The sequence below is a fragment of the Schistocerca serialis genome, chromosome 8 (assembly GCF_023864345.2).
Source record: "Schistocerca serialis cubense isolate TAMUIC-IGC-003099 chromosome 8, iqSchSeri2.2, whole genome shotgun sequence".
In the NCBI taxonomy this organism is placed as follows: Eukaryota; Metazoa; Arthropoda; class Insecta; order Orthoptera; family Acrididae; genus Schistocerca; species Schistocerca serialis.
Genome location: NC_064645.1, coordinates 174,382,598 through 174,395,632, shown reverse-complemented (window position 1 = coordinate 174,395,632; position 13,035 = coordinate 174,382,598).

The window sequence follows — 13,035 nt, the reverse complement described above, 5'->3', positions numbered from 1 at the left end:
TGAAAGACCAACTCAAACAGTTTTACCAACAACCTTGTAAATGTTCAATGTCATCACCATTTGTCACACGGCACACATCAAGTCTATAGCTGAGTTCTTCCCAAACGTTGATAAGTGTGTCTTCAGTGACTGTAGCAACTGCTGCTTCAATCAGGTTTCTTAATTCAGGGAGGTCTGCTGGTATCTGAGGCACGTACACACGATCCTTGATGAAGCCCCAACGGAAAAAATCGCATGGTGTTAGGTCGGGTGAACGTGGAGGCCATACAAAGGAAGCCCTGTCATTGGGCCCCTTGCGGCCTATCCAGCGCTTGGTTACAGTGAAGTTCAACTAATCGAATACTTCGCTATGCCAGTGAGATGGCGTACCATCTTGCTGGAAAATGAAGTTCTCTGGCTCATCTTCTTCCGACTGAGGGAAGAACCATTGCTCTATCACGGTAAGAAGTGCAGTTACAGTAGATTCACCAAAAAAGATGGACCCATACACTGTCCGCTGGAATACTGCACAATAAACAGTCGCTTTAGGGGATTCTCGTTGCATTTGTACCACCTCGTGAGGATTTTCTGAGCCCCAGATGCGCAAATTGTGAGTGTTAACATGTCCACTAAGGTGGAAGGTCGATTCATCACTGGAGACAACATGATCTAGAAAATCTTCAACGTCATGAAACAACATTTCGTTTGCGAAGTTGGCACATAATTCATGGTCTGCCGGCTTCAGAGCCTGTAATAACTGTAAACGGTAAGGACGTAGTTGTACGCGTTTTCTTAAAACTTTCCAAATAGTCGACACGGGAACATGTAACTCATGCCTAGCCTTCCGGACTGATTTCTTTGGGCTACGAGTGAACGAATATCTCACTCGCTCAACAGTCCCTTCACTAACTCTTGGTCGTCCTGTGCTCTTCCCTTTACAAAGGCAGTTGGTATCTTCAAATTGATGATCACACCTACGAATGTTATTATCACTTGGAGGATCACAACCGAACTTCAGCCGGAACGCACGTTGCACAGAAACTACGTATTCAGTATTTGCAAACTGGAAAACACAAAACTCTCTCTGTTCACTAGTCGCCATGTTCGCTACTACCGCTGTCCAGCGAATTGCGCTGCGCTCTGGAGCCAAACACAACTGTTTGAGTTGTTCTAACATTTGACACCTCATTTATAACTGTAAGTTTAGTGTAATAAATATTATAAAGCGTTAAAACCCCGATATTCATTTATAAATACCCTATACATAAAAAAAAGTTTTACAGCACCTCGGTTATGACATTCCGGAATCTGTACAGAAAATTGGAATAGATATCGACATAAACATCATTTCCGCCCTTTTAATTGATCATTAAAACCACACATTGCATGTTGTACCACTATACAGCGAGACCTTCAGCGGCAGTGGTCCATATTGCTGTACACACCGGTACCTCTAATACCCGCTAGCACATCCTCTTGCATTGATACATGCCTGTATTCGTCATGGCATACTATCCACAATTTCATCAAGGCACTGTTTTTCCAGATTGTCCCATTCCTCAACGGCGGTTCGTCGTAGATCCCTCAGAGTGGTTGGTAGGTCACGTCGTCCATAAACAGCCCTTTTTAAAATATCCCAGGCATGTTTGATAGGGTTCATGGCTGAAGAACGTGCTGGCCACTCTAGTTGAGTGGTGTCGTTATCCTGAAGGAAGTCATTCACAAGACGTACACGATAGGGGCACGAATTGCTGCCCATGAAGACGAATGCTTCGCCAATATGCTGTCGAAATGGTCGCACTATCGGTCGGAGAATGGCATTCATATATGGCACAGCCGTTACGGCGCCTTCCATGACCTCCAGCGGCGTACGTCGGCCCCACATAATGCCACTCCAAAACAGCGTGGAACCTCCACTTGCTGCACTCGCTGGACAGTGTGTCTAAGGCGTTCACCCTGACTGAGTTGCCTCCAAACACGTCTCCGACGATTGTCTGGTTGAAGGCATATGCGACACGCACCAGTGAATAGAACGTGATGCCAATCCTGAGCGGTCCATTCGGCATGTTGCTGGGCCCATCTGTATCTCTCAGCATGGTGTCGTGGTTGCGAAGATGGTCCTCGCCATGGACGCCGGGAGTGAAGTTGCGCATCATGCAGCCTATTGCGCACAGTTTGAGTCGAAACAAGACGTCCTATGGCTGCAACAAAAGCATTATCCAACATGGTGGCGTTCGTGACAGGGTACCTGCGAGCCATAATTCGTAGGAGGCGGTCGTCCAGTTTAGTATTAGCCCTTGGGCGGCCTGAGCGAGGCATGTTATCGACAGTTCCTGTCTGTCTGCATCCCCTCCATGACCGAACAACATCACTCTGGTTCACTCCGAGACGCCTGGACACTTCCCTTGTTGAGATCCCTTCCTGGCACAAAGTAACAATGGGGACCCGATCGAACCGCGGTATTGACCGTCTAGGCATCGTTGAACTACAGACAACACGAGCCGTTTACCTCCTTACTGGTGGAATGACTGGAACTGATCGGCTGTCGGACCCACTACGTCTAATAAGCGCTGCTCATGCCTGATTTTTTACATCTTTGTGCGGGTTTAGTGACATTTCTGAACAGTCAAAGGGACTGTGTCAGTGATACAATATCCACAGTCAACGTCTATCTTCAGGAGTCCTGGGAACCGGAGTGATGCAAAATTTTTTTGATGTGTGTATATATCCTGGGGTCTCTCTTCAGAGACATCAGGCACATTTTGTCTGGTGGTACGGCGGATATACGCAGTTTCGTTTTTGCACTGTGTAGTTGGAGTGAACCCAAACAATTACTGCTGGTCATGTCTTTCATGCCACGCCCAGTGTCCACTGAACGGGTCGGTTTGTTTCCCATTACAAACATAATTATTTCTTAAGTGTTCATACGATAGAGCTTTCCCAGGTTACTCAAGTCGGATATTCATTTCATCGGCCTGTATTAACAGAGCCAATAAAACACGAAGAATAACTAGTGCTTCAGAAGTGACTTAGTACTGCTGACCGCTTGGTGATAGCCTATGTGCGGCCCAAGTCAGTGCTGGCGCTGCTGAAGTTCTGGATATTCTTCGAGTTTTACTGACCCTGTTAAAGTATATCGACAAAACAAATATCGCACTAATTTGGTACTGCTGTATCGAATAGGCACGTAAAATTCCGCTTTAAAAATCGTTTTGTTGTAAAGCGAAATCAACCGACGTGGAAGTGAACTGATAAGGCCTTCGGTAATTTCAAGCTCTCATAAAACATTCATTGGAAAATCTGCAGCTACACCGTTTTGGAAGACGTAAGACGTTGCGTGAAAGACGTGATGAGCACTATTTCTTTAGGCTGACTCCAGCCTATCTGCAAATATCTGCTGAACCACCAGAGAGACTGCGCCTGATTTTAGCAGAGACACCTCGTCTATATAGGGTGATCAGAAACAGAGTAGCATGTAAAGGAGCTGCAGGGTAGTTTCAGCGGAGAAATAATTGTTGATAATTGAAGTTAGCCAATCGAGTCGCTGCACGCGCACATTCAAGCAGCTCGCCAGAAATAGTGTAGAAAAACGTGTTGTTCGTTCGGTTTCCTAAATCCAGACAAGGGAACGATACAAAAAATTGAACTTGAGACGGAATAATTATCGAACCCGTGCCTAAAGGTCAGCAGTCTCGTACGCTATAGTATACTCTATGAGAAAAACTGACACTGCTTGTATCTGAGGGCGCAACAGCCTGATTGGCTAGCTTCCATGCTGCGTAACTCAGAAACGGCGCTACGTATCTGATTTTGTTGTTGTTGTTGTAACAATCGTTTCTCGGTACAAATCGCCCGCAAATAAAGTTACATGCTTTTCACACTGTTTCTGACAACTCTGTATGTACCTAACTGTGGCTCAGACATCAATTACAACACGAAGAGTAGGTAATACATCCAGTCGGAGAAAGTGCCCCGTCACAGAACTTGACTAAACGAGGGCAGATTGATGGGAGAAATCTTGCGGTGTCAAGAAACAGCTAATTTGAAAATGAAGGGCAAGGTAGAGGAAAAAAATTATAGAGGGCTTGAATACAGAGTGAAGTCTCGAATAGATTCATATCCCACGCTAGTTGTACAGAGAAAGAGTCATGGACACGTTCATCAAAACAATTTTCGGAAAATGAAGACTGTAACAACATTAACAATAACAATTGTACGGACTAACGTGAACTGTGTATAGTGCGTTCAAGCGAAAGAGCATGTTTGTAGCAAGAAACCCGGATCCTCACCATTGGGATGTGGCCGTTCTGCGCGGGGCTTGCGCGTGATGTGTGGCCTGCGGTGGCGGGCAGCCGCCTATCTCCAACCCTCCCATACCCATCCCCCCCTCCCCACAACCCTCCCTTGGCCCTCACCCACTACGCAAATGCGGGCGCGATTTGCAGGGGCGACCCCGACTTCATCACGGCCACCCTCTGCCCGCCCGCAATAAATCGCCAACACACTGTAGCCGCGTGGCCACCGCTTTATTAACCCAGGCGCTGGGATCGCATCGCCCTGCCCAAAGGAATTCGGCGTACAGTCCTCTTACGGCACTACTACTGCTTACTTAACACACTATTTCGTACAGTGGGAGTCGTTACGATGTGTCGCCTGCTACGGAAATTTCCGCCCGTTCTCTGTCCCGAAATTAAAACACTGACGGCACCGAGCGAGGTGGCGCAGTGGTTAGACACTGGACTCGCATTCGGGAGGACGACGGTTCAATCCCGCGTCCGGCCATCCTGATTTAGGTTTTCCGTGATTTCCCTAAATCACTCCAGGCAAATGCCGGGATGGTTCCTCTGAAAGGGCACGGCCGACTTCCTTCCCCATCCTTCCCTAATCCGATGAGACCGATGACCACGCTGTCTGGTCTCCTTCCCCAAAAACAACCAACAACAACACTGACGGCAAAGAAATCGCAACCCCAAGAAGAAGCTGTGCTATAGAAACGAAAGTTGGTGGGCGCGTTTTTACATCTGAATGATGATGTTTATTTAGTTTTCACGCCAGTCGCGTAACAATGGAGCTAGTAGCCTTACTATGAGAACTCAAATCAGGTTTGCTTTAAATAAACGCTGTAACGGTTACCTTTGAAATTAGACTAGTGAGCTGATGGAAGTCAAGAATGCCTATACCACGACAAAGGTGCTATAATCATCATCTCACTGAGTATTAGCAAGGTCATATAATAGGGCTACGAGAAGATGGATGTTCCTTCCTCGAGACTGCAGAAAGATTTGGCAGGAATGAAGCCATTGTACATGACTGATGGCAGCAGCGGTCACGGGAACGTGCTGTCGCAGAAATGGTTTAATTCATACTTAAGTAGAAGAATGCAGAAGGTTGAAATTAACGGTACAGATAGCCTACAAAAAACCCCATAGTCCTCTAACTGCGTATAACTGTGTCCCACAGGGTTCAGTCTTGGGTCCTTCATTGTTGGTAATATATATTAACGACTTGCCACTCTATATTCATGAAGATACAAAGTCAGTTCTTTTTGCTGATGATACAAGTGCATTAATCACACCCAAGAAGCAAGAATCAGCTGAGGAAATCGCAAATAATGTCTTTCAGAAAATTATTAGGTGGTTCTCTGCAAATGGACCCTCACTAAATTTTGAGAAAACACAGTTTATACAATTCTGTACAGTAAACAGCATAAGACTATTGATCAATATAGACTGTGAGCTGGAGTCTGTTGCTAAGGTAGAATACTCAAAATTTCTGGGTGTATGCATTGATGAGAAATTGAACTGGAAGAAACACATCGATGATCTGCAGAAACAGTTATGCTCAGCTACTTATGCTATTAGGGTTATTGCAAATTTTGGTGATAAACAGATCAGTAAATTATCCTACTATGCCTAATTTCATTCACTGCTTTCATATGGCATCAAATTTTGGGCAATTCGTCATTAAGAGAGAAAGTATTCATTGCACAAAAGCGTGTAATTAGAATAATAGCTGGAGCCCACCCAAGATCACCTTGCAGACATTTATTTAAGGAACGCAGAAAATTCACAGTGCCTTCACAATACGTATATTCACTTATGAAATTTGTCATTCATAACCCATTCCAGTTCAAAAATAACAGCGAATTGCGTGGCTACAACACTACAAGAAAGGATGATATTCACTATTCTGGATTAAATCTCACTTTGGCACAGAAAGGGGTGAATTACCCTGCCACAAAAATTTTTGGTCATTTGCCAAACAATATTGCAAGTCTGACAGATAGACAACCAACATTAAAAAGGAAATTGAAAGAATTTCTGAATGACAACTCCTTCTACTCAACAGATGAATTCTTAGATATGAAGTAGTAACTGTAAAAAAAAAAATTATTATTAAAAAAATAAAAAATAAAGAAAAATATTAATTATTTTATGTAAAGAAAACATGTTAAAGTGACACGTTCCACATCATTAGGAAATGACGTATTCATGATCTATGGAACAAGGATTAACGTATGTGTGTATGCAAAAAGACTGGGCTCCAGACAACCACGTGGCACTACAGAGAGGGAAGCCCATCGTGCTAGGCGTATGGCCTTGGCATCACGACCATATCGGTTGGACCCTAGACGAGTGGATCACCATGTTCTGGTCAGACGAGTCCCGACTCCAGTTGGTGAGAGCTGATGGTAGGTTGCGAATGTGGCGCAAACCCCACGAAACCATGGACCCAGGTTGTCAAAAAGGCACTGCGTCAGCTAGTGGTGGCTCCATAATGGTGTGCGTTGTGTTTACATGGAATTGGCTGTGTCCTCTGGTCCGACTGAACCATCATTGACTGTAAATCTTTACATTTAGCTACTTGGAGACTATTCGCAGCAATTCATGGACTTCATAGTCCCAAACAACGATGGAATTTTCATGGATGACAATGCTCCACGTCACAGGGTGCCACAGTTCTTTGAAGATCGCCCGACATGAATCTCGTCGAACATTCATGGGATGTAACCGAGAGATCAGTTCGTGCACAAAATCCTTGCACCGGAAACACTTTCTCACTAATAGACGGCTATACAGGCAGCATGTTTCTGCAAGGGACCTAAGACTTGTTAAGTCCGTGACATGTCGATTTGCTGCACTACGCTGGGGGAAAGGAGGTTGGGTCTCGGTTGTTTGATTCGGTGGAGGGGACCAAACAGCGAGGCCATCGGTCCCATCGGATTAGGGAAGGACGGGGAAGGAAGTCTTCCGTGCCCTTTCAAATGAACCGTATCCGCATCTGACGAAAGGACGTCCGACACGTTCTAACACCTGAGGGTTTGACTGACGACGACACTGTGGCCAGTCCGTATCTCATGATGCTCTGTGATTGATCGAGGAACTACCATTTTCTTTCAATGAGAAATCTGTGAATGAGACCAGGAAGATGTTTAGAAAGGAAATGAAAGTTTAGAGACAGAAAATGGTAACTTGGAGGTTTGTGGAAGACATTGTATTTGTGTTCGAATCTGCAAATGATTTGTATAGGCAGGTGAATGGAATAGATAGCGTTTAGAAAAGAGGTTACTAGCTGAACAGCACAAAAATTTTAACAAGCGTGATGGAATTAAACGAGGCAAAGCTGAAGGCATAAGATCAGGAAATTTCACTAAAAGTGGGACATGAAGTCTACTATTTTGGGCGGTAAATTACTGATAGTCACCAAAAGATATTGGCAATATATAATAGGAAATTTTTTCTAGAGGTGTCTGTCCGGAGTGTAGAGACGTATGGAGTGAACTATGGACCTTATACAGTTAAGGCAAAACAGGGCAGAGGCTTCCGAAACTTGGTGATCCAGCGTGCTGAAGCTTAGATGGGTAGATTAGACACCCAACGATCAGACAGTGAAGTGAATCGGACAGAATAAAAATGGCACAACTTGACGAAAAGATGGGACTGCTTGAAAGGACGCTCATTGAGGCATCAAAGAATGGTTCAAATGGCTCTGAGCACTATGGGACTCAACTGCTGAGGTCATTAGTCCCCTAGAACTTAGAACTAGTTAAACCTAACCAACCTAAGGACATCACAAACATCCATGCCCGAGGCAGGATTCGAACCTGCGACCGTAGCGGTCTTGGGGTTCCAGACTGCAGCGCCTTTAACCGCACGGCCACTTCGGCCGGCGCATCAAAGAATAATCAGTTCCGTAATGGAGGGAAGCTGTGGGGGTAAAATCTTTAGAGAGCGAGAGCAGTTATGGACTAGAGTAAGGAGGTTGAAATGGCTGCGGTTGGCTGTAGTTAAAAAACTGACGTTGATAGGATAGAGTGGAGAGCTGCCTCATTGAAAACAATATCATAACCGTTAAGTACATGCTGTTGTTATTGTGGTCTTCAGTCGGAGGAGTCATTTGATGCAGCTCTCTATGCAGATCTATCATGCGCGAGCCTTTTCATATCCAAAAAACTACTTCAACCTACACCCCTCTGGATCTCCTTGCTGTATCCATCTCTTCGTATCTCTCTACGAGTTTTACCTCCACACTTACCTCCAATTCTAAGTTGGTCAACCGTTGATGTCTCAGAATGGATCCTATCAACCGATCCCTTCTTTTAGTCAAACTGTGCCACACATTTCTTTTCTCCCCATCAGTATCTCCTCATTAGTTACGGTATCTGCAATCTAATCTTCAACATCCTTCTGTAGCACCATACTCCCTTTTTGTCTATCGTCCATGTTTCACTTCTATACATGGCTCAACTCCAGACAAATCCTTTATAAAAGACGTCCTAACACTTCTTGTCACTGCCAGTCTACATTTTATATCATCTGTCCTACGACCATCATCGGTTATGTTGCTGCCCAAATAGCAAAACCTTCCATTACTTTAAGTGTTTCGATTCCTGTTCTGATTCCCCTAACATCAGCTGCTTTAAGTCGACTACATGTCATTATCCTTTTTTGCTATTGTTTGTTCATCTTATGTCTTCCTCTCAAGACACTGCCCATTCTGTTCAACTACTCTTCCTAGTTCTTTGCTCTCTCTGACAGTATTACAATGTCATCGCCAAACAAAGTTTCTGTTTCTTCTCCCTGGACTTTAATTCATACTCCTAATTTTTGTTTGGTTTCCTTTACTGCTTATTCAGTGTACAGGCTGAGAAACATCGGTGACAAGTTACAACACTGTTTCACCTCTTCACCGCCTTCTCAACCCCTGCTTCCCTTTCATCTGACTCTACCCTTATAACAGCCGTCTGGTTTCTATACAAGCTGTATATAGTCTTTCGTTCAGTGTATATTACCTCTGTTACCATCAGAATTTCAAAGAATGTATTCCAGTCAACATTTTCGAAAGCTTTCTCTAAGTCTACAAATGCTCTGAATGTACCTTCCTTCCAAGGTAAAGTTGTAGAGTAAGTTTTGCATCGGGTGTTCCTACGTTCGTCTGGAATCATAACTGATCCTCCCCAAGGTCGGCTTTTAACATTTTTCATGCTTCCATAAAGAATTCGTGTTAGTGATTTGCAACTGTGATTTGTGAAACTGATAATTTGGTGATTTTCACACCTGTCAGCACTTTCTTTGGAATTGGAATTATAACGATCTTCTTGAAGGCTGAGGGAATTTCGGCTGTCTCATACATCTTGCACACCAGACGGAAGAGTTTTGCCATAGTTGACTCTCTCAATGCTATGAGTAGTTTTGATGAAGATTCTACTACAGGGGCCTTGTTTTGATTTAGATCTTTCAAAGCTCTTTAAAATTCTTCTTGCAGTGTCACATCTCCCATTTCATCTTCATCTACGTACACTTCCTTTTCCATAATATTGCCTTCACGTTCATCTCCCTTGTACAGACCCACTACATACTCCTTCCACTTGCAGCTTTCCCTTCTTTTCTTACGGCTGATTTTTTATCTAAGGTCTTGATACCTTAAGCAGTACGTATCTTTCCCCTAGTGAAATACGCTTCTAAATCATCACAGTTGTCCTTTACCCATTCCTGCTTAGCCATTTTGCTGTACCTGTCAATCTGATTTCTTAAACGGTTGTAGTCCATTTCGCCTGCTTCATTAGCTGTGTTTTATAAATCCAGAATTTCTACTAGGCCTAGCCTATTTACCTAACTGATCTGCTGCCTTCACTAAATCATCTCTTAAAGCTTCTACTGTATTCCTTTCCCCTGTTCTAGTCAACTTTTACCTAATGCTCTCTCTGAAACTCTCAGCAACCTCTGGTTAGTTCAACTTATCCTGAGCCCATCTCCTTCATTTCCTCCCATTTTCCAGTTTCTTAATTTTAAACCACAGCTCATAGACACACGTAAAATGTGGAACATGACCTTTATGGGAGGAAATAATAAGTTATCTCAATTTGCAGAAATTGCTGTAAGTGAGATACTTATTCAATTATTTTTCCAGTAAGCCTCATTTTGGAAAGTACTGGGTATTTCCTTTTAAAATCCAAAACGTTAGTTTTATTTTCTGGAGTTTGAAACTTGTAAAGTGTATCTGATGAGTCGAACGAATATACAGCGGACTCTAAATCAATTTTCAGCTTTTGTAAAGTTGTTTGACCATCTGCAAAGACTATAGTATTTAAATTTATGTTTGTAGCAACTAATGTGTTTTTAGATCTTACTGCTTTTTCCCATTGTCTAACAATGTCTCCAAGATATGTATTGAATAAAGTGGGTGAGGGATCGCACCCTTGTCGTACTCTCCTTTAATTGCTATTGTTCTTGTTCTCTCTTTGCTTGTATTAATTAAAATTTCTTTATTTAAATCCCAACTTTTTATCACTTGTATTAAATGTTTAGTGTAACCTCGTCTGTCAGTTATATTCCACACCATAAGCCTATTGAGTCTGTCCAAGCTTTTTGATAATCTACTAATGCAATGTGAGTTTCCAGATTTTGTTCTCGTCTCTTTCCAGTTACCTGCCGCACAACAGTAATACTGCCACCGCATGATCGTCATTTTGTAAAACTGTTTTGTTTATCCAGTGAGAAGTCATCAGCTATTCTTTTCAGTTCGTTATTAATTATTCGTGTCTATAATTTATACCCAGCGTTCAGCAGACTTAATCCTCTGTACTTTTATGAAGCATTTCTACATCTCTTTTTTATCGAATGGTGTTACTTCCGCCATTCTCCAAGAGTCAGGAATCATCTTCAGTTTGTAACATTCATTTAATAGGTGCAGTAGCCTCTGTTCTAACACTAATTAGCCAGCCGCTGTGGCCGAGAGGTTCTAGGCGCTTCAGTGTGGAACCGCTCGGCCGGTACGGTCGCAAGTTCGAATCCTGCCTCGGACATGGATGTGTGTGATGTCCTTAGGTTAGTTAGGTTTAAGTAGTTGTACGTTCTAGGGGACTGATGACCTCAGATGTTAATTCCCATAGTGCTTAGAGCCATTTAAACCATTTAACATTAAACCTCCACAGCTGATAAGTTCTCCAATAAGTATTATCGGGCCCTGCTGCTTAATAATTGACACCTAAAATTTCACACAAAGATTTTACGTACTTGTGGTGTCCAATATACCTACGATTTGTGTCCATAGATTCCGAACTATATGCTGATTATAATATTTTCTTCCTTAGGACTCCAGAAACTCCTTTTCTTGATTAATTTATTAGTTTGCAACAGTCAGTGTTTCGTGACGGGGCGGCCGATATGACTGAAGAAAAGTTTGGAATCTGTACGTTTGAATAATCAGCGAAAGGATAACGTTCTACGAGTCGGGGTGTGGAATGTCAGAAGCTTGAACGTGGTAGGGAAACTAGAAAATCTGAAAAGGGAAATGCAAAAGCTCAATCTAGATATAGTAGGGGTCAGTGAAGTGAAGTGGAAGGAAGACAAGGATTTCTGGTCAGATGAGTATCGGGTAATATCAACAGCAGCAGAAAATGGCATAACAGGTGTAGGATTCGTTCTGAATAGGAAGGTAGGGCAGAGGGTGTGTTACTGTGAACAGTTCAGTGACCGGGTTGTTCTAATCAGAATCGACAGCAGACCAACACCGACAACGATAGTTCAGGTATACATGCCGACGTCGCAAGTTGAAGATGAACAGATAGAGAAAGTGTATGAGGATATTTAAAGGGTAATGCAGTATGTAAAGGGGGACGAAAATCTAATAGTCATGGGTGACTGGAATGCAGTTGTAGGGGAAGGAGTAGAAGAAAAGGTTACGGGAGAATATGGGCTTGGGACAAGGAATCAAAGAGGAGAAAGACTAATTGAGTTCTGTAACAAGTTTCAGCTAGTAATAGCGAATACCCTGTTCAAGAATCACAAGAGGAGGTGGTATACTTGAAAAAGGCCGGGAGATACGGCAAGATTTCAATTAGATTACATCATGGTCAGACAGAGATTCCGAAATCAGATACTGGATTGTAAGGCGTACCCAGGAGCAGATACAGACTCAGATCACAATATAGTAGTGATGAAGAGTAGGCTGAAGTTCAAGACATTAGTCAGGAAGAATCAATACGCAAAGAAGTGGGATACAAAAGTACTAAGGAATGGCGAGATATGTTTGAAGTTCTCTAACGCTATAGATACAGCAATAAGGAACAGCGCAGTAGGCAGTACAGTTGAAGAGGAATGGACATCTCTAAAAAGGGCCATCACAGAAGTTGGGAAGGAAAACATAGGTACGAAGAAGGTAGCTGCGAAGAAACCACAGAACAGAACAGAAGAAATACTTCAGTTGAATGATGAAAGGAGGAAGTACAAACGCCGGCCGAAGTGGCCGTGCGGTTAAAGGCGCTGCTGTCTGGAACCGCAAGACCGCTACGGTCGCAGGTTCGAATCCTGCCTCGGGCATGGATGTTTGTGATGTCCTTAGGTTAGTTAGGTTTAACTAGTTCTAAGTTCTAGGGGACTAATGACCTCAGCAGTTGAGTCCCATAGTGCTCAGAGCCATTTGAACCATTTGAAGTACAAACATTTTCCGGGAAAATCAGGAATACAGAAATACAAGTCGCTGAGGAATGAAATAAATAGGAAGTGCAGGGAAGCAAAGACGAAATGGCTGCAGGAAAAATGTGAAGACATCGAA